This window comes from Aulonocara sp. 'chitande type north' Nkhata Bay, linkage group LG17 (genome assembly GCF_057382095.1).
Source record: "Aulonocara sp. 'chitande type north' Nkhata Bay isolate Kocher_YH1m ecotype deep benthic linkage group LG17, A_spYH_male_GT1.1, whole genome shotgun sequence".
NCBI lineage: Eukaryota > Metazoa > Chordata > Actinopteri > Cichliformes > Cichlidae > Aulonocara > Aulonocara sp. 'chitande type north' Nkhata Bay.
The window spans coordinates 30,789,658-30,810,439 of record NC_141360.1 but is presented as its reverse complement, the minus strand read 5'-3'; the positions used below and the strand labels follow the sequence as shown (position 1 = coordinate 30,810,439).

General features: G+C 39.2%; 1 protein-coding gene across 1 annotated transcript in view; it reads left to right on the top strand.

The window, feature by feature from the left end:
• Positions 1 to 20,782, top strand: part of exoc4 (exocyst complex component 4) — a 146,493-nt gene that overhangs the window by 54,380 nt on the left and 71,331 nt on the right. The gene's annotated exons all lie outside the window — the stretch shown is intronic.

Below are 20,782 nucleotides of genomic sequence, written 5' to 3'. Positions count from 1 at the left end.
CTGCAACCACGTAAGCTAGCGCAAAAAATTTTTTTGTATATGAAACCGGAGGAGTTGTACTTACATCAGCTTGTCCTAGGTCACGGTTTCCTTCCACATAAAGCTTTGCAAAAACTGCATAAAAAGCGCTTGCAGGAACAAAAACATAATATTCCAGAAACACGCTTTGCCGATCCGATCAGCTGTTCATAACACTTCCTACGTTGGAATAGACGTCAGCGCGAACTTTTGAATTTCCGCCATTACCTGCCCGAAACCGGAAGTGACGTCATTTTCGCGGAAATGTAGTCTTTTTTACCATCAGGGCCTCAGGGCCTATACTGGTCTTTTTAAAAGTTATCTTTGACTTTATGACTTTCTGTGTCGTTTCTGGGATGCTTAGGACTCAAATTGCACTGCTGGAAATAGTTTATTTTGATGCATATGCTGCTTTTTTGCAAATTTGCATTATAATATTTATTTTCGTTTTTCCTGCAGTATATAAAAATTGGTGTATTTCAAAAATAAAAGTATGAAGACACTCAAAATAAATTTCCTGTGGTGGGAAACTATTTTGTGCAACTTTTTTGTATTTACAGTTTTGAGGGATAAGCCTCTTAAATTTCTCTAATTAGAAATATATGTTAAAAAAACAAAAACGATTTTCAATTTTTTTGTAGTTTATTGCACTTTTTTGCAATTTATGTAATTATTATGCACTTAATGAATACATATTATTAAAATCTGGGCTATAATGGTTGTATTGATGTATAGCAACTTGAAATGCTCCCAAAAATGGCTCCACAGCATGTAAAAATATAATATAAGCTCTGGCGGACTTGGTTCTATGGTAGGTCTTAAAGGGTTAATATTAAAGTACATTCCTAGTATGGCTAAAAGCAACACAGCTCTGCTTGTGGCAGACATCCTCATACACTAAAATTGTGACTTCCAGCACTATATAACTTAATTGGATCAGAATAAAATAAAGGTAACCAACACCAAATCTGCTGTCTTTACTGGAATATTTTGGGCAAGATTCCATTAACTTTACAACATGTATGTGTTTAAAAGCCCTCTTGTGTCATACTGGTCTGTCAGAAACTGATAGCCTAGCTACTCAAGACATATGAACCCTTGGATATGACTCAATACCAGTAAAATGTAAAGCTAATTATATTATACAGCCTCTTAGTGACTATCTATTGATTTCAACCTTGTTAATGTTTAGTGGGATATCGTAAATCAAAAATGATGTAATATTTTGTACCTTCAGTTTGTTGATACCATCCAGGAATTAGGATTGTCTGCCACCCTGGCTTTTATTTGCCATTAAATTTGACTATTCTGAGGGGCTGTGTTTTTGGTAATGTTTCATATGTCTGGTAGTTTCCCATACTGTGCTGTGGTCCCATTGGAGTAGAGTAAATCTAATAGTGAAAGAGTTTAATTGAATTGGCCTTCATGCAGTGACACATAACCTTCTAGGATCCATTAAACAGAGATGTTTCCTGTTCTTACATTTCGGTAAGTTTTATGTACATCTCTAAAGTGTCACACATTTCTGACACATGTTAAGAAGTGGATACAAAAAAGCAAACTTTTTTTTTCTGAATCTATTAAAAAAGCCCAAGATGTTTATGTTGATATTTTAGTCAAATATGCTGGAAGCCAAATTACTATATACTATTCCTATTCCTGCTCTATACTATAACCACAAAATGTGGTACTAATTAACAGTTTCAGTCACATTACATGAGCCCATTAAGGTAGTCAAGCTAGATTGCAGTTCATTCATTGTTATCATACTTCTTGCTTGACTGATTGATGCTATTGAAAGTAGCTCCTTTCACTCGAGAGAGCAAAAAGATGTGGCAGTGCGTGCGTGTTTGTATGTATGCCTTAATGCTTTTCTTTCCAGGTTGTTTCCTGTATGTTTTTGTCCCTTTTACTGTTGTTTTGGCCTTGAAATTTTCTCTCTCTGTCCCTTACTTCCACACTTATCTTTCTCTGACACGTACACACACCCACACCGACTTTCAGTCCCTGTTCACTTTAGGTCTGGCCAAGCTTTTGTCTGAACAAATGACCAAAAATAAAACGGTGACTAGCTCTCTGCCTACCTCTCCCATGTTGTCTGTAATGGTTCATATCAATCAAACCAAACTGCCTTGAACACAGGGCTCTCTCTTCTCTCCCTCCCTCCCCTCAACCTGGCCTCTCTAGACTTCTAGTGCCAATGGAGCGCTTTTGCTTGCAGATGGTTTTCTAATGGCAAAGCTCTGGCACTCCGCTGATGGATCACTACACCTCCTGCAGCCAGCCATGCAACTCGTGGCAGCTTTAATGGTAAAAGCAGTTGGGGGTTTGGAGCACAGGAAATCAGTGGCAGTGCGTGGGAGATGAGACATCAGGGTCTTAATGTTTGATTGCAAATGGTTTTTCTGTGTTGGGATATATTTTGTTTTCACCCCTTAAATCAAGTTAAGCACTCTACTTTATAATGTTTCTGTGTGTTTGTTTTTCAAATCTTAAATCTTAGTTTCCAAGAACCATCAAATTTGCAAATTTTACAGTTTGAAAGTTTTCATAAGATGAGTTTTGTAATTAGAAATTAAGATGAGTAAACTAAGAGTTGACGTGGCCTGTTTAAGGCAAGTTTGGTATATATTAGTTTGTTTGTTTTTTTTAAAGCAAAATAACACAATACTTGTCTGTGTTGACTTCTCATCCAGGTGTGCATGTGGTTGGTGAGAAATATACTATCCATACTATGTCCATAATCCCATTTAGGGATTTAATGGGAAGTTCTCTGTGAAAATGGAGTTTCAGCACCATTCCCATCCTATCAAGTTGTTTTAAAAGCCAAGTGAGAGCTTTGTCTGTGATAGATGTATGTCAAGTGCAGTTCATGACCGGATTCCACTTAGTGTTGCATTTTGCAGAGTTAGTTTTAGTCTCAATATCTAGTAACAGCCTGAGCAAAACTAAGCAAGATTGCATATCTAAATTTTAGAAGGTCTAAGAGTCCCATAGCTACCACAACTTAATTCTGGCTCATGCCAAAGAAAGGGTAGAATTTAAACAGAAGGGAACTTGTGTGGACTTTTCTAATTTACCTAGTGCTAATATTTGCACTGTCTAAAATAATATTGCCCCAAAGTGTACAGTATGCCTTTCTAAAGCATTTTAATATAAATATACAGAATGTGAGGTTCTTCTTCTCTTATTGTGACAAAGATTCAATTAATATTATTTCCATAGATGGATAGATAAAATCTCAGGTCGGTAGTACCTCATGTGTAGATATAGTTTTATGCTTGGGTCTGTCTGAGTGCTTTGCATTTATTCAGTTTTTCGCTACCAGCAAGTAGGTATACTTGCTGAACTGTTTTTTTTTGGGCACACCCGTTCAATTAAAACAAATATCTAAAAAAACAAATATATGGCAGCGACATGAATTTGCATATGTAGGCATGTTCAAGATGACCCATTGAAGTTCAAACTGAGCATCAGAATGGGTAGGATGTTTGATTTACTTAAATATGGTGTCGTTGTTGGCGCCAGGCTAGCTGATCTGGGTATTTTTTTTATACTGTTGACCTACTGTGATTTTGACCCCTTAAGGGTCAAAAATAAAAGAGTGAAAATATTCTGTTCTCTGGGAAAAATGCCTTGTTAATGCCAGAGGTGAGAGGACAATGGCCACACTGCTTGACGATGATAGGAAGGTAACAACAACTCAAATAACCACTTATTACAACCTAGGTATTGAAGGGACGTATGTTACAGCAGGAAGAAGACCACACAAGGTGCCACTCCTGTTAGCTGAGAACAGGAAACTGAGATTACAGTTCACATGGGCTCGCCAAAATTTGACCATAAAAGACTGGAACCATTTCTGATGCCACTTATAATGGTAGAGAGAGAATTTGGTGGAAACGACTTGAAAGCATGGATCCACCTTGTTTGTATCAACAGTTCAGGCTCCTGCTGGTGTAATGATGTGGGGGATATGTTTTTTTGCTCACTCTGGTCCCCTTAGTACCAACTCAGCATTGTTTAAGCGCACCAGTCTACCTGAATATTGTCCTCCACAGTGTAGCCATCTTCTGATAGCTGCTTCCAGCTGGATAACTCACCACATCACAAAACTCAGCTCATCCCTAACTGGTTTCTTGAAGATGACAATGAGTTGACTGTACTTAGATGGCCTCCACAATCAGCATATCTTAGTATATTAAAGAACCTTTGAGATGTGGTGAAATGTTAATAGCTCTGTGTTGCTGTCCTGTCTATATGAACCAAAATAAATATTTTCAGTTCTTTGTTAAATCTATGCCACAAAGAATGCAGGTCTGACTGTAATAAGGGGGTCCAACTCAATACTAACAAGGTATACCAAACAAGGTGACCAGTAAGTGTAGATTTTTTTGAATAAAATATTTTTTGTTTTGACAAGGCAAAAGACTGACAAAGCAGTGTATGCCCGTTTTGTGTGGTTTAGTATTTGAATGCATTTTTTTGCTAAAGAGGTCTGTTTGACCTTAAGTCTGTCAAAACATCACTCCTCTTTTGAATATTCCTCTGTCTGTTGTACAGTTCAACAGGACAAGGGCTTATAGTCAGTGAATGAATAAGATTGGTTCTGCCCTTGGAACTCTGGCAATGTACCCCGATGTCAGAGCGGAGAGTGCAAGTCATTAAAGATGCACACACAAATATGGGGCATAAGGGAGTGTTTGTACATGTAGCAGCCAATTTAGTTTGACTTCTGGGGTCTCTTGCTGACATTTGGGTGGTATTTACACCCCTTGGTCCGGACTAGGCTGGCATTTTGAAAAGCCTCAGCAACCCCTTAATCTCTCCCTGTTAAACATGCACACGATGACCACGCTTTTACAAGCCTCGACATGGTGTGCTATGTTTCAGTCTGCATGACTACCTGTAATTTGTTCAATATGTACAAGGTTGTTTAAACAAGTTTTCACTGAGAGGTGACTATTTGACTTGAGCATTCATGTTATTTCTGGAGCATCTACCTGATACTGTATTCTACACATTTTATTATGAAATAACTGTTAAAACTTGTGCCTGAAAAATCTGATAAAGGCAGAGACTTTCATGATTTGTCATGTAATCCATTTGTACTGACCCATCGCCTTAAGCAGGCTATGGTTACGTGAAGATAAATGGTCCATTTGGAGAGCAAAAGAGGAAAAGCATTTGCCCAAACACATTGTCAGATGACAATTTTTATTAGCTTTTTAAATGTTTTCATACAGTGACTAGCTTTCAGGCTACTGGAAGCACTGAAAAAGTGGCTGGGGTCTCTAGTGGCTTAATGATCAGACAATTGCTGATGGGTTCTGAAATCAGTTGATCAAAGTTAAATCGAGAAACATTTCCACAAAGCCCTCTGGACAGTTTAACAATTCCTTCATGTTTGTGGTAGAAAACTTTTTCATAATTTACATGATGATAACTAAAAGCATGAAAAGCAGACAGAACTGAAGAAACAATAACATCAGCTTGATTGCTGAAGGGCTTAATGTAATGGACGTATGCATTGCTAATTTCCTTTATAAGTGAGTTTTTCATTAAATCTTGCTGCTTTGTCATTACTAGCTCAAGCTCGAAATAGATTTTTAGCCGGGGCTATAGAATTACCTTTGGGGGTTTCAACTGAACGATTAAGTTATCTTCCAAAATGGTTTGTCGCATTAAGGATTTGACTTACAGCCTCTTTGTGTTTGACTGCATGGGCCTTTACTTGGTGTGCTGTTTGCTATTTTGTGGTTCCAGAACCAAAACATAAAGAAACCTAAAATCATCCTCCCCGCTCTTCTAATAATGTCATACTGGTAGGCGTACAAGATTGACCACTGCTGTTGAACACAGAGTTCACTGTGTGAGCACACTACATCAGCTCATTAAAAGTACTTTTAATTGTTGATGTCTGTTCAGAGTTCTACTGTAAGTGTCCTCAGTTGGGTGAGAAAGTGCGAGCTAGAGAAAAGAGTCAAAAGGTTGGAGATTGACAGAGAGTGCTTGGGGGGAGCAGAAAGGAAAGGACAATGGAAGAAGCGGTGAAAGGAATGTAGAGCGGATAGAGAGCGAGATGACAGGAAAAGGACAGAAGGGCCTTGCCTCCCACCGCTGTAGCCTGTGGTGAAAACGACACACACCATGATTCTGCACTAATTTCAGTCTCTCATTAACTACCCTCCTGAGCAGCACACATGGACCAAGACAAATAGAAAGAGCAAGATTTAGAGGTGAAATGGAGTATGTCTGAAGAAGTTTTGGGGGCTTTCTCAAGTGACTTAGGTGAGATAGGCACTGTTGGATGTTCAAGAAAAATATTTTTTTAAGAGTTCGATTTTCTGCATTCTTACTGACAATCTAAAAGAAAGCAGCTCAAAATTAGACTTTGCGGTGGCTTGTTTTTTTAATTATCTGAAGAAAATGTAATATTATTTCAATATTATTAATACCACTAATAGAACCCAACAGATATTGGACTTTTGGGATAGCGATATCTAGTGGTTTAAAAATCTGAAATGATTACTGATTTATTGTTTTTATTTCAGACAGATAAACAAAACGTATTTCCCTAACATTTGTTATATGTGGTTATTTAAGAGTCCTCATTAAGTCTTTTTTTAAATACTTAATTTACAAGAAGACTTGGCTTAATTGTTTACACACTTATCGACTATGCTTGGATCAACTTGTTGCTCTGTTTGTGGCAGGGAGGTTGCAGAGTCCCCCCCTGGAGGTCAGCACTCATAAGATGGTTGAAGGGTGTTTCTCCCATTTCATCTTTACTTTTTATATTTTCACATATTGGCCAATAATGCTGTCAAATGGCTAATATTAACTGATATATTGTTCGGGTTATAACAACTGAAGAAAGCATGAGTAGCGCACACCAGTCTTAAAACATCATCATAATTTTATAATTTGTTTCTATTTTTATTTTGTTTATTGGACAATTAATCCTCTACAGCATGCCCCAGTGGATAGTTTATCATTCTTTAGTGTTTAAAGAAGACTCTACGGTCATAAGCCAAATTAAATACCAAGGCTTCAAGATGATATCATTGGTGAAGCCACAAAAGTAGAAGGTTGTTATGAATGTTTAGTCATCTCTATTTCAAGCTTGATTATTGCTTAGCCTGTCAGTATAGTGCTACAGTAGGCACTCTTCAAACTCACAACCATTACTGTGGCATTTATAATCTAGGCAGTTTTTAATGATGTTGATCGACTAAGCATTTTAATAGGAACCATAAAAGAGAGCATTCCCACTAAAGACAATGAAACAGTGCATTGAACAGCTTTATAAAAACATATTTGAGCAGCAAGAGTTGTTTGATCAAAAAGTCATTGTTGAGATAATTTTGCGATTGTTTGTTGCTGCCCTTGCGTGACCTATTTCAAACATGCCAATTCCCGCTGCAGCAGACCTGAAAATGGCAAAAATAATTTGCAGTTTGACCCTAACCTTCGTTTAGTTGAACAGTGGCTTCATAATTACTGGCGAAGAATACATTTTCCTTCAACAGTGCTGTCTGTAGTCAACCTCAAAGGGGTGTCTGTACATAGGCTATTAAAATGCAGCATGAATGTCTTGTCTTAAGTCTAACTCACACATACGCATGCTGCTCTGCTTTACCAGCTCTTGCTCTCTTTTCTAATCTTTTCTCACTCGTTCAGGAGGATTTTCTTCAATAAATAGCTCCCTCTCGCTTTCTAACCCACACCCATTAAAAACTGAGAGCATAGCTGGGAATCAGGGGGAGTGAGGATTTTATACTGGAAAGGTCAGAGACAGATGGAGATAAAGAAAGCAGAGGAAAGAAACTAGCAACAGAGAGAAACAAGCAGATGTGAGGCAAAAAGAGAAAAACGGAAAGAAACAGTGGTGAGAATAAAACGATTTAGGACAGAAGAAGAATAAATGAGATGCAGAGTAATTGAAAAGGCTCTCAGACTGCATGTATGCTGGGTGCCATGTTAGCTTGCTTTGAATTCAAGCTGTGTATGTGCACGTACCCACTAGTCATGCTTCGGCAATATGCGATACATGGGGAGAAAATCAAAAGAGAAGATGGCACGAAACAAGGGTATTGACAGGCAGGGTATTATGAGAGCATATCTCAAAATTGAAACAGTGTTTAAGAAGGAGATTTGGTTACATTTGCTTGATGCTTGAATTCATTAAAAGTAGAGCTGGGCGATAGAACGATAACGATATGTATCGCGATATAACTTTTACTCGATAGAGAAATTAAGCTATCGCGATAGACCTCGCCGCTCTTGTCCTCTTAAAATAAAAAAAAATAAAAAAAATAAAAGTTTAGCCAATCCAAACTAAGTAGCGCAGCGCCGAACCAATCACAGCCGCAGCGTCACGTCGCGTGACTTGTTACGTACAGCACAAGTGCCAAGCCGCACGTGTGTTTGTTTGGGAAGCAGCCAGCGGGTAATGGAGCCAGCGCGTAATGGAGGAAATGAGTGTGCCGACTAGAAAAATCAACCGAGCGTGACCGAAGAGAAAACAGATGATGGTTTCAATGCCGGAGAGATTGTCGAACGGAAGAGCCATAGGAGTTCCGTTGTGTGAAGGTATTTCGGCTATTTCAAGTCTGACAAAAAACAGAGTAGCGTGCACTGTAAATTGTGCCGAAAGCAAGTCTGGAAATACAATAAACTGGTGCATGCATCACACTGTGCGCCACGTTATTGTTTCGGTGAAAAGAATTTCTACAATACTGTTAATTCTACTCTCTGCAGTGTTTAAATGCTTACATATACACACAGTTACTGTCCGTCCACACATACGACTCGGTTCTTCTTCTATGCCCCAGCTTTGTTTACTTTTTCCCACCGAGGCTTCTAGACTTCTGATTGGCCAACATTTCGGTACGGTTAGGAATCTAGCGCCACCTGCTGCTTTGGCATGTTCATAGCAGCGTTTTCCTTCATTTCTGCCTTTATGTGTGGACGGGATTATTTTTTAAAACGAAAACGGAAAATCTCCGTTTTCAAAAATACCCGTGCACGTGTGGACGTAGCCTCAGTCTCTGACTGGAAGCGCTAATTCGTCATTCGGCTTTTGTCAGACTAAAGTAACTGTTAAAACTGTTTGAAAAGCTAAGCTATACAACAAGGAGAGATTGAGAATTTCCTTTTAGTTCTCAGTTTATTTGATATTGACAAAGGTTAGTCAGTTTTGTCTGTTCTTCTGTAACACAAACTAAGATTTATTTTTACAATTAATATTTTGTTTCTAAGTGGAATTGACAATTTAGTCTGTTTTGTTTGTTCTATTTTGAAACTTAAACGCTTTAGCGGCTGCCTTTTGTGTAGTTTGCAATATTTGCCTTTATTTATCTGAAAAAGTCTCATGTTCCTTAAGTACATCTACCCTGTTGAACTTATTATAGGAAATAAATATTTAAATCAAAACAAGCTGCTGATTATTTCACATTTTACTTGTGAGCAACGGCACATTTAAATCTTACAAATATAGTTATTTGGCTTATATCGTGATAGATATCGTTATCGCCTGAAATGAAAAAAACATATCGTGATATGAAAAAATCTCATATCGCCCAGCTCTAATTAAAAGTCAACGCAGCTGATGTTTACCAAGCTTGTGGTAACTCTGTCTTAGTATGGTTTGTGGGGTGTGTGTTTGCATGTTGTCAAAATACACCTTTTTCACTCTGTCAGCCTTATGAAGTCATCTAGAGTGATATCTGGATGTCACAAAAGCACCAACCACTGTTATCCATGTTGCTTTCAGGAGTGCCCAATCTAAGAAAATATCCATTGTTATCTCTGAAAGGCTAGGTTGGTCATCTGCTGGTTTTCCTGCAAAAGGTCTATGTTAATATGTTAACCAAGTGGGCCACAATGCATCTGAGTGTACAAAACAGAAGCACTTGTTCATGTGTTGTCATCATCACAGCAGAAAAGAATAAGCCACATACCTTGCCTTCAAAACATAAACAAATACAGTCAGTGATGTGAAAAAGTGTTTGCCCCATTTCTGATTTCCTATTTTTGTATGTTTGTTACACTTAAATATTTCAGGTCATCATAGAAATTTAAGTATTAGACAAAGATAACACAAGAAAACACAAATGCAGTTTCTAAATGCATCTCATTTGGATTCAGGTCAGGACTTTGTCTGGGCCAGTCCAAAGTCTTCAATTTGTTTTTCTTAAGCTATTTAGAGGTGGACTTGCTCGGGTGTTTTGGATCATTGTTCTACTGCAGAACCCAAATGTGTTTCAGCTTGAGGTCACAAACAGATGGACGGACATTTTCCTTCAGGATGTTTTGGTAGACAGCAGAATTCATGGTTCCATTTACCACAGCAGGTCTTCCAGGTCCTGAGGGAGCAAAACAGCCCCAGACCATCACACTACCACAACCATATTTTACTGTTGTTATGATGTTTCTTTTCTGAAATGTTTTGTTACTTTTATGTCAGATGTAACGGGCCTCAAACCTTCCAAAAAGCTGAAATTTTGTCTTGTCAGCCCAGAAAGTATTTTCCCAAGAGTCTTGAGGATCATCAAGGCGTTGTCTGGCAAAACTGAGATGAGCCTTTATGTTCTTTTTGGTCAGTGCTTTTTGTCTTGGACCTCTGCCATGCAGCCGTTTTTGCCCAGTCTCTTTCTTATGGTGGAGTCATGAACACTGACCTTACCTGAAGCAAGTGAGGCTTGCAGTTCTTCAGATGTTGTTTTGGGGTCTTTTGGGATCTCCTGGATGTGATGTCGACTCCTGGGAAGCTTCACCACTGTTCCAAGTTTTCTGCATTTGTGTATAAAGGCTCTCACCGTGGTTCACTGGGGTGCCAAAGCCTTAGATATGGCTTTGTAACCCTTTCTAGACAGATAGTTGTCAGTGACTTGGTTCCTCAGGTGTTTCTTTAGATCATGGCATTTGTTTCTTTGTGCAATTTTAGTTTTTTTTTTTTTTTGTCTGTTTCACCTTGTCAGACAGGTTATACTTAAATATTTCTTGATTCAGCAGGCTTGCCAGTAATCAGGCCTGGTTGTGTTTAGTGAAGCTGAACTCAGCGTTCTAAAAAATGTGGTTAATCACAGTCAATCCATCATTTATCAAGAGGGCCAGTTAGTTTTTCACACAGAACCAGGTAGATTTGGATAACTTTTCTCTCTTAATCAGTGAAATTTAAAAAAAAAATGCATTTTGTATTTATTTGGTTTATCTTTGTCTAATATTAAAATATGTTTGATGATCTGAAACATCTATGTGTGACAAATATGCAAAACACTAAGAAATCAGGAAGGCGGCTTTTTCATGCCACTACATGTATTCGTTTATGGCTTTTTCTTTTTCACTGTGAAGGTGACACATGATCAAGCACTTCTATTGAGTACACTCAGATGCATTGTGATCCAATGTTTTCTTCTGCTTATCCAGTTCACGGAATGTGGGGGGGCTTAGACCCTGTCCCAGCTGTCATTGGGTGGGAGGTTGAAAGCACCAAGGACAGAGCACCAGTCAGTCGCCTAACACAGGCTAACACAGGGAGATAGACTTCCATTCAGGCTCACATTTACACCTATGTCCAATTTAGACTTACCAGTGAACCTAGCAAGCATGTCTTGGGACTGTGGGATTGAGCCAGAGCTCCTGGAGAGAACCCACATAGGCACAGGGAGAACTCTACACAGAAAGGGCCCATCCTAGTGGTGGATTTGAACAGAGAACCTTGCTGTGAGGCTCCAGTGCTGTGAGGCTCCAGTGCTAAGCACTATACCATTCAAATGAACATAAATAAATAAATATATGTTACTTATAGTTTGGAATCAGGAAACACAAGTTGACTTATAGAGTCAAAATCAGCATCTGGGATTGAGTTTCTGTATTCCCATGGCTTTGTTTGGGTTGTTGTTGGCATAATTAGGACTTTTAAGTTATTTCTTTATAATAACCATTGAAGCATATAAATAAAGGTGCAATTTATTAGTATGCCCTTTTGTGGGTCTTTTTTTTTTGCTGATTGTTCTTATTATATCTTGCCATTATTTAATAGATTGCTAAGGCAGCTGGCACTCTTAACTCGACTGTCGCAACAAGCTGTTAGTAAGGTTGCATGCCCATAGCACAGAGGTACACAATAAAAAAGCAGCTTTTTTTAAATTTTAAAACAAAAGTTTTGCTTATGCATTGGTACATTTTCTTTCTTTTTTTTAGTAGCAGTACTACTTTAACTCAATGGTTATGTTTTTTAAATTTGAAAGTTCCAGTTTTGAAATCAAGACGCTGTGTCTCAACACTGAATCTCAGAATTGAATTGCATTAATTAGCACTCAGTCAAAATGTGTCTTAATGAATTTATCTGCTCTTGATTTCAGACTGTATACATTATAGCTAATCTCCCCATGGAGTTCTATATGTAAAAAATAATGTAAACATGAAACTACAGTTAACCAAATAAAATGACGACTCAATTATGTTTATACATATAAGGAGGGGAATAGGTGGGAAAATTAAACAAATAAAAGCTGGAAGATTTCTCCAGATCACCAAGTCAGTTTGCTATGAATTTGTCAGGTGGTCCTACCTGCCACTATCCGCAGCACTGCTGTGTCTTTATTATTCTCTCTCTTTGATTCTTCCCCTCCTTGGAGCAACACACAAACACACACACAGTTAAAGTCTGTGTTGTAAATAATACTGCTGGTTTTTATTGCTTACTGAAAGTGCAACTTCAGCCACTTTCTAGTCAGGTGCAGAGTTTACAATCTCCTTGTGTCTTACAAGCTCATGCATGCATGGAGAGGCTCACACTGTGAATGAGACGTACAACCAAACACACACAGACACCAGATATTGTGCAGGAGATTAGATCCATCATTGCGGGGGTCTTTTCTCCGGCTATAGAAGGTGGATAAACTCTTTGATTGTGTTTATCCATCCCATAATGAAATCAGACTTTGTTCCCAGGGCAACCTGTCCAACAGACTCATGTGAAGCTGACAGTCGTCAGCCAGAGCTTAAAGGAGTCTCGTTTGTCTGAACACTCAGCAGTAGACTTCTTAAGAAGTCTGCTTTGAAGGCCCCCGAGGTTTTAGGCCTGTGTGGAGAAAAATAGCGGAATCTGGGAATTGTTGCCTGGTCAGATTAGACGTCGAAATTCTGCCAGACATTTATATATTTATTTTAGACACACTCGGATACACAGACACACACCTAGATAGGCCTTTGAAGCTTTTCCAGATGACCAGGCCATAATCACAGATGTTCACACAGTCATGCCATCCCCTCCTATGTTCTCTCCCCCCATAGTGGCTGATTGTTTCTGATTGGCTGCTTTTGAAAGAGATTAGATTGTATTCTTGGGAGATTTGTGTGTTTGTCAGCCTGTGTATTTTGGTGTATTGTGTTAGCAAACAGTAATTTAATGAAATGAAAGTCTCCATTTTTTTTTTGAGTGTACAGTAATTTAATTAAGCCTAATATGCTTCTTCAGACCTGTTGCTTTGAAAGGACAGAAGTGGGAGGACAGAATGCCCTTAATGCTCATCGAATGAATGCCAGAGGGAGCTGCTGCCAAAAGGAGAATTACTGAGCCACAATGAAGAGATGTTTTCACCGTGTGCTGCTTTCTGCCACATCCTCCTCTCTTCTCTTTTTCGCCTTTTCTCTCGTCTTCTTTTTTTCTCCTTTTTTTGTCATTTTTTGCTTTCTTCGAGGATATAATCTAGCCAAATAAAGGGAGAAAAATAGCTCTGTACTACGATTTAAAAATTGAAACGTGTTTATAAAGAACTGTATTCAGTTGTTGTTATCTTCTCTTGTCCTCTGAGTAGTGTCAAGGTGAAGACAGATTGCTGGAGATGGGTGATTTACAGATATACTTTTGTTCCTGTTCTCTATGCTGTTTCTTCTGTTTTTTTCCCCTCTTTGAATTCAGCCTCAGTTGTCTGTCTTTCCTCTTTCCGTCGTTCTATCCCTTGACAACATGAGCTGCCATTCTGTGTTACTGTCACATGAGCGAGTGCCAGCCCCCACATCACAGCAGCCTTTGATTGGCTAGGCCTTTCCAGGTCGGTGAGCTGCTGCCTGATAATAACCTTGTTTGATTGCTGGAGCAGAGATGTAATTGATTGATCTGCTCACCCTGTCTGGGGCTAGGCTTCTGAAGTAGCCCTGTGTGTGTGTGTGTGTGTGTGTGTGTGTGTGTGTGTGTGTGTGTGTGTGTGTGTGTGTGTGTGTGTGTGTGTGTGTGTGTGTGTGTGTGTACACTGAAGTGGGGGGTAGGTTGATTGTTGAACGGAGCTATAGATAAGCATACATGTGCACACATACCTAGACTCACTACACAGATCACACACAGATACATTTACTGAGAAAAACCAACTGTTACTGTAGATATAGCATGCACCGAGGACCAAAGGTATGAAAATGAGGAGGATTGTCGAGGGAGTTTGTTTTTTAACTCTTCCCAACACATCTGCCCCGTGTACCAGTCTACACAAACCCCAGCAACCAATCAACAAGTCCTTAAACCTCATTAAAATTCTCCAACTCCCTCTGAAAGGATTGTTTGCGATTTCCTAATTGGTGGTTACATAAGTTGGTCCATCTTTCTGGATAGTTAATTATTCTCAAAGATAGATGGTCTCAACTCAGTACTGCATCTAATCCAACAGTAGCTAAACACACTGCGGGCATTTCAAAGAGACAATCTTTCACAGCTAATAATCAGTGTTGGACAATGTTTGTACTTGTGTGAGTAAAATCAAGTTCTGCAGCCTAACAAAAGCTGTGCTTTGTGTTTTTGCGTGGCTTTGTGTTTTCGTCGTCCTTGTAGATATTTGCTTGGTTTAATTTATTAGTTGGACAATCCACATAACGGCCAAAATTAGCCAGTTGTTGGACACAGTTCATTAGCTCCTCATTGTATTTGATTTGCAAACTGTATAAATCTAATTTTGCTTCTCAGTATCATAATCCTAAGATTAATATATTTCAAATTGTGAAATATGAAATTATGTATTTCCTAAGCTGTAAGAGACAGACATTTTTTAAAAGAGGGTGAATATCTCTCCCCTTTTGTCTGTAAACCCCTTCAGTGATGGTTTGATTCCCAAACAGTCATACTGGAGTCATGGTGTGCTCATTGAGTGTTCAACCAGTGGAAAAGTCAAACTGGCAGAATGATTGAGTTTGTATCTCCTCCTCTTGCCTCTTCCTGCTTCTCCTCTCCTCTGCTTGCACAAGGTTATTAGGACACCAGGGTTAAGAACTTAATAGACACTGGTGCTATTTCCTCAGATGACTTTAAATATTTCCCTAGGAAAATTATTTTACATGTTAATGCTTTTAAAAGTTGTGCAAACTGTCTTTAGTACACACTTTTCTCCGTCAGCTCTTCTTCTTGTCAGTGAGTGGAACATGCAAAGTCAAAGAATAGGAACACTTTATTGGTGAGATGTAACAACACTGAACAAGCTTTCCTCCAGGGTTGATGAGCAGTAAAAGTACCCTCTCTGTCTGTGTGTGGTCATTTTGGGTACATTCATTCATCCACCCAAAATAGAACCTACATCAATAACAATAAAAGTTTGAGCCATTTTTTGAACCAGAATAGCACAGAGCAGAGAAGATGGGAATGAGTAACACAAGGGAGGTGGGGTGGAAAGGGAAAAAGGCAAAAATCCATTATGTTTGATGTTGGTGTCTCACCCTGGCAGCAAATGCTGGTGGAAAAACCCTGTGAAATGACATTAAGGGTGTCTTGTAATGTGATTTCAGCTATGTGTGAATATGAGATTTCTAATGGATCTGAGCACATTAGAGCAGTCTTTATCTGTAGTATTTATTCCCCTCTGGTTTAAAATGCAATTTACTAAGTAAGACATTTCACTCTTCTCAGGCTCACCAGCTTTCTGGGTAGAAGGGTTGGGGGGATGGAGGGGTTATATTGATCTTCTTTTCTGTGGCGAGTGCTCCATAAAGCATTGCTTTTGTGACAAATTGGTAAATTATGAGAAAGTCAGTTTCCTTATTTAATATGTGCAAAAGTATGCAAAGACGAATTGTCTCATCATGAGGAATATTCTGTGTTTGCATATTTTAATTTCTTCATCTATAATTCTCGTACATGATATGGGTTTTTGGAGGCGGGTGGTGAATAGTTATAAGAAAAATGGATGCACTGACTACTTTAAAATGCACTGTGAAATTCATCTAAGTCACAGTTACAGGCAAACACAGTCCTGCTATATTAATAACATTCAATAGTTGTACTTAACATGTCTTCTGAACACACTTAGTTGTCTTTCTCACCATGTCAGATCACAACAACTTTTATAAGACCTTAAAAACAAGCATTTTACAAAGAGCTGAAAGGAACTTCAACAGCAGTTCTAAAGACCTGGGTGTTCATCATTCCACAATAAGAGAAATAGTATGAAATTTTGCTACTCTCTTAAGGAGTGAGCGTCCTGGAAATATCACACAAAAAAAGTTTGCAAAAGGCCACCTGAATGTTGTCTTGGGGCAATATTCTGTGAACAAGTGACAAAAATTGAACATTTTGGGGAATGTTCAAAATTGTTACTATTTTTTTCAGACAGAACAAGGCAATGCACACCAACAAAATTACTGATAACTGTGAAGCAGAGTGGAAGGAGCAGTTGGGTTTGGAGCTGCTTTCCTATCTTATTCTAAAGAGCTTGGAAAGAAAAGCATCTGGACTTCTTTAAGTTGCTTGAAGACGTTTCACCTCTCATCCGGGAAGCTTCTTCAGTTCTAAGGTCAAATGGAGGAGAAGTCTTAGGGGAGTGTCCCCGTGGGTGGTCATGAACCCCCTATAGGGCTTTGGAGTTGACGTCACGCCGCAATGTATTGTGGGAGCGCGGCGCCATTTTCCGGGTCCACAAATCAAAACAAACACACTGTGTTGGAACGACGACGACAAGAAACACGCTTAAAAGCAGCTCAAAAGAAAACGGACGGTATAGAGACCCATTGCGTCCAGAGGCGAAGCAGCGGTACTTGAAAAAAATGGAGTGCATCGCAAATGTGGGCCCATATGAAATACGGCAGTGGAGTAAAGACCCAGACGACTTACCGCCACTGTCCTACCCCCGATATCTTCACGTATCTTGTTAACCCTTACCCTAACGTTCGGATTTCAGAGTGCCCCATGTGTAACGTTGGTACCCAGTCTGGATTTGCTTGATCCATTTCATAGGCAGGCTTCCCTACAGTTGTGCGAAAGAATTAGTGAATCGTTACATAGCACGTATGTCTGCACAGTCACTCAATTCTATGTTTGTTTGCAATTTCTATAACCTCAGAGAGCCCCAATGATAATATTATTAAGCTATAAAGAGTGATATGAACATATATAGAACTTACCAGAGTGGAAATGTCTGGAGCACACCAACAGATATCTGGAGATGGAAGCGAACTGGATATCAGCTCGTCTCACGGCTCCTATCCAGGCTAGACGCCTTCGTTTTGTAAGGTCTTCCATATAAGCTGTCTCATATTGCTTCCAGGTTGGGAAAAATAAAAAGACAAACCCTTTTTAAGCGTATTCCAGTGCCGGTCGTGCGATCGATAGCAGTGTCCAAGCGTTTTGTTTTTTTCCTTTTCATACTGCGCCCCCCACACTTTGGGAAGGTCTGCTCTAGACTATTATGACCTGGATAACTGAGAACTTTCACAGATATATTTCCTATCTTATGGCTCAATAATACTAGAGTTTAAATTGGAAACCTTCTCGAGACTAGAAAAAATTCGTAGTTGTGTGGTAATTGCATTGAATTATTATTATTTTTTTACATTTACATTTGGTGAGCAATTGCAAGTAATTGTGGTAACCAACTGGTCTCCAGGTGGTTGGGCATGCAACATCCCCAACATCTTGTTGCCAATTGCACAGGCCGCCTTCAAGTAGGGAATGACTAGTGTTCCTATCGACAGAAACCCCTCTAGTTGGCAACGGGCTTTTAGTTTGAAGTTTTTTTTCGTTTATTATGTTAATAGACTTTATTTTAAAATGCCAGTGAGTCAACTACTACCCCATACTGTCATCACAGACCCAGCCTTAAATTCTCTGACAGTTTTATTTAAAGAACTAAGGTGATGTATTTTCTTGTCAAGGCTGTTAAAATGAATACAAATTGGGTGATAGTCAAATCAGACTTTAATTTTTTTCTGCCATTCCTTGTGGACTGTTGAAAAATATTTTGCAAAGTTTCATTATGACTGAACAGACGCAATGACGCAGTGCTCTGACGTAGTGTCATTTTCATAGCGGTCCACCAGTATCTCCAACAGCTTACATTGGGGGGTACAAATACGTGTTCATCCTAAATTTTCCTGACACCCAAATATCTGTTTCTGACTGATTAGGTCACAGTATTCCTGATTAGCAAGCACATGTACATGTTCCTGCCAGCATTTCCGCAAGTTGTCCCAAATCAGCAAATATGGTGCACGCCAAGGTCTCCATAGGCTTAATGAGCTACATTTAGAAGGAAGTCATTTAACCCCTATCTATGACACACACTCATGCGCGTATTCGCACATGCACAGTTTTGATAGGCATATCTGCTCATCACAACCAAACAAACATGAGCATAGAAGCACATACACACTCTATAACCACCTTGCCTCAACCCTTTATTTCACTAGATAGGAGATGGAGCGAGGCCATTATGCAAATGTCAGGTGTCAAGTGTAAATGAGATTGGAGGGATGGGTAACAGAAGTATTGAATATCACACTGGCTCCCTTGGCAACTACACCAAGGTAATGAGAGCATTCCAGGATGTATGCTGGCAAAAGCCTTCGTTAAGCTGAAAGATAGCACAGCAAAAAAGACGAATCAAGTCCATTGGGTCTAGTTGGTCTAAGAAAACATTGATAACACTACCACCTGTCTGATTCATACTATTAATAGACATTCTACAATGTACATATACACTCATGAAATGCGAATAAGCAAGATGTGGCTCATGTTTTTTTTTTCTATAGTTATTAAAATTCCCTTTATTGCTTGTGAAGATAACAGAAAGAGACCTGTGCTTACCAAGAAAAGCAAACTGCTGCAATTTGTGGATGAACATTCAAACCTCATTTCAGTCTTGAAACTTGTGGTTTATATGGAAATGACTAAAAGGAGTTCACCTGGACAACAAGGGAGAAGTGTTTGCTCAAAAGGCTGGATGTCAAAGAATGCTCTCCTTACAAAACCTGAAGTCTTGATACTTTATAAGCATTACTCTAAAAATAACATGTTGACATCTGAATAAACAAAAGACATCTGGAACGAGGTCCTTTTGATAGACAAGATCAAAGTGGAGCTCTTCAGCCATAATGTGCGTCATCTTTGATGAAACCCAAACACAGCATATCAGTGCAGGCACCTCGTACCATGGTGGTGGAGAGGTGAACGGCTTTTCACATGGGAAGCGGCATGTGCTGACCTGACTGCTAGGTGCAGCAAATGGGCCAACATGAGCTACCTGCTATACTCATCGTATTCACTTCTACTATATGTGCTTGTCAGTCTGCATTTCTATTCGTCATGCAAATGTACATCACACCTTGCTGTGACACATGCAAGTGCTCCCGAGAAGGGACAAATGCTGCGCTTTGCTCAGCATAGCAAGACACTGTTGTCACATGACACAAACCTTGTAAAAGAACGTGTTTGTGAGTTGAGCGGCTTGTTTTGTGCCTTGAGGTCATTAAGTCAAATGTGAGGCCGTCTGTCTGACAGCTTAAGCTTGGCCCAAATTGGGTCATGAAGCAGGACAACGATCCCAAGCACAGCAACAAACCTACGATGGAATGGCTGAAAAAGAAAAGAGTCAAGGTGCTGCAAGTGCAGTCCAGTGAAGGTCCAGACTGCAACTTGATTAAAATGCTGTGGTAGGGCCTTAAGAAAGCTGTATCTGGAAGTTTCAGTGAACTGAAGCAATGTTGTGAAAAAATAGAGTCGGCCTTCACAACCATGTCAGAGAAATATTTGTTATACCAATATACAGTATTTAGTGTGATATCTAAAATATAGATAGTAACTGCAGGTTTTTTGGCCCAAAGCAGTTTGCAGCTGACCTTGAATAAACCTGACTTTTATTTCCTACAAACTGCAACAGCTTTCCCAACAGCTTTACTGCAGAATCCAGTTCATTTGATGGAAATGAGATGACAACATACATGTGAAGTGACACTGACAGTCTTGTTGAGGAGTTACATTACAGGCACTACACAGGATGCTTACATACCTCTGTGGTGTGCATGGAAGCAGCAAATGCATATGATTTTTTAGCAGATTGCAGTTGTCAGTGTTTCATAACAGCAAATAATTGGGATGAGTCAGTGTCTGCATTTTGTTAAAGTGCTGATAACTGGTGAAAACAGGGAGCAGTTAGATGTAACACAGTTTATGATCCTCAGTAGCTTTGTGCAGCTGCGATTTTCTCATGCTTTATAAAACCAAAGATAAATTGCATAGCAATTAAGTACAGTGGTAACATGCTGTTTCTGATGTGTCAGCCTTTAAGGATCACGTAGTCCACTTTCCAAAATAAGCACAACAAGGCTTAGTTCAGTTAAGGCTCTAGTTTAGTGTAATCACTGCATTGGTTATAACCATGTTGGCATCTTTGAATGTTGTTTCTTTCTGCTCCATCTTCTTGGCAGTGCCATAAATAAATGATGTAACTACAAATGTCTAATTTCTACTCTTGTGGAAAACAGAACTATAAGTGGACAAAGG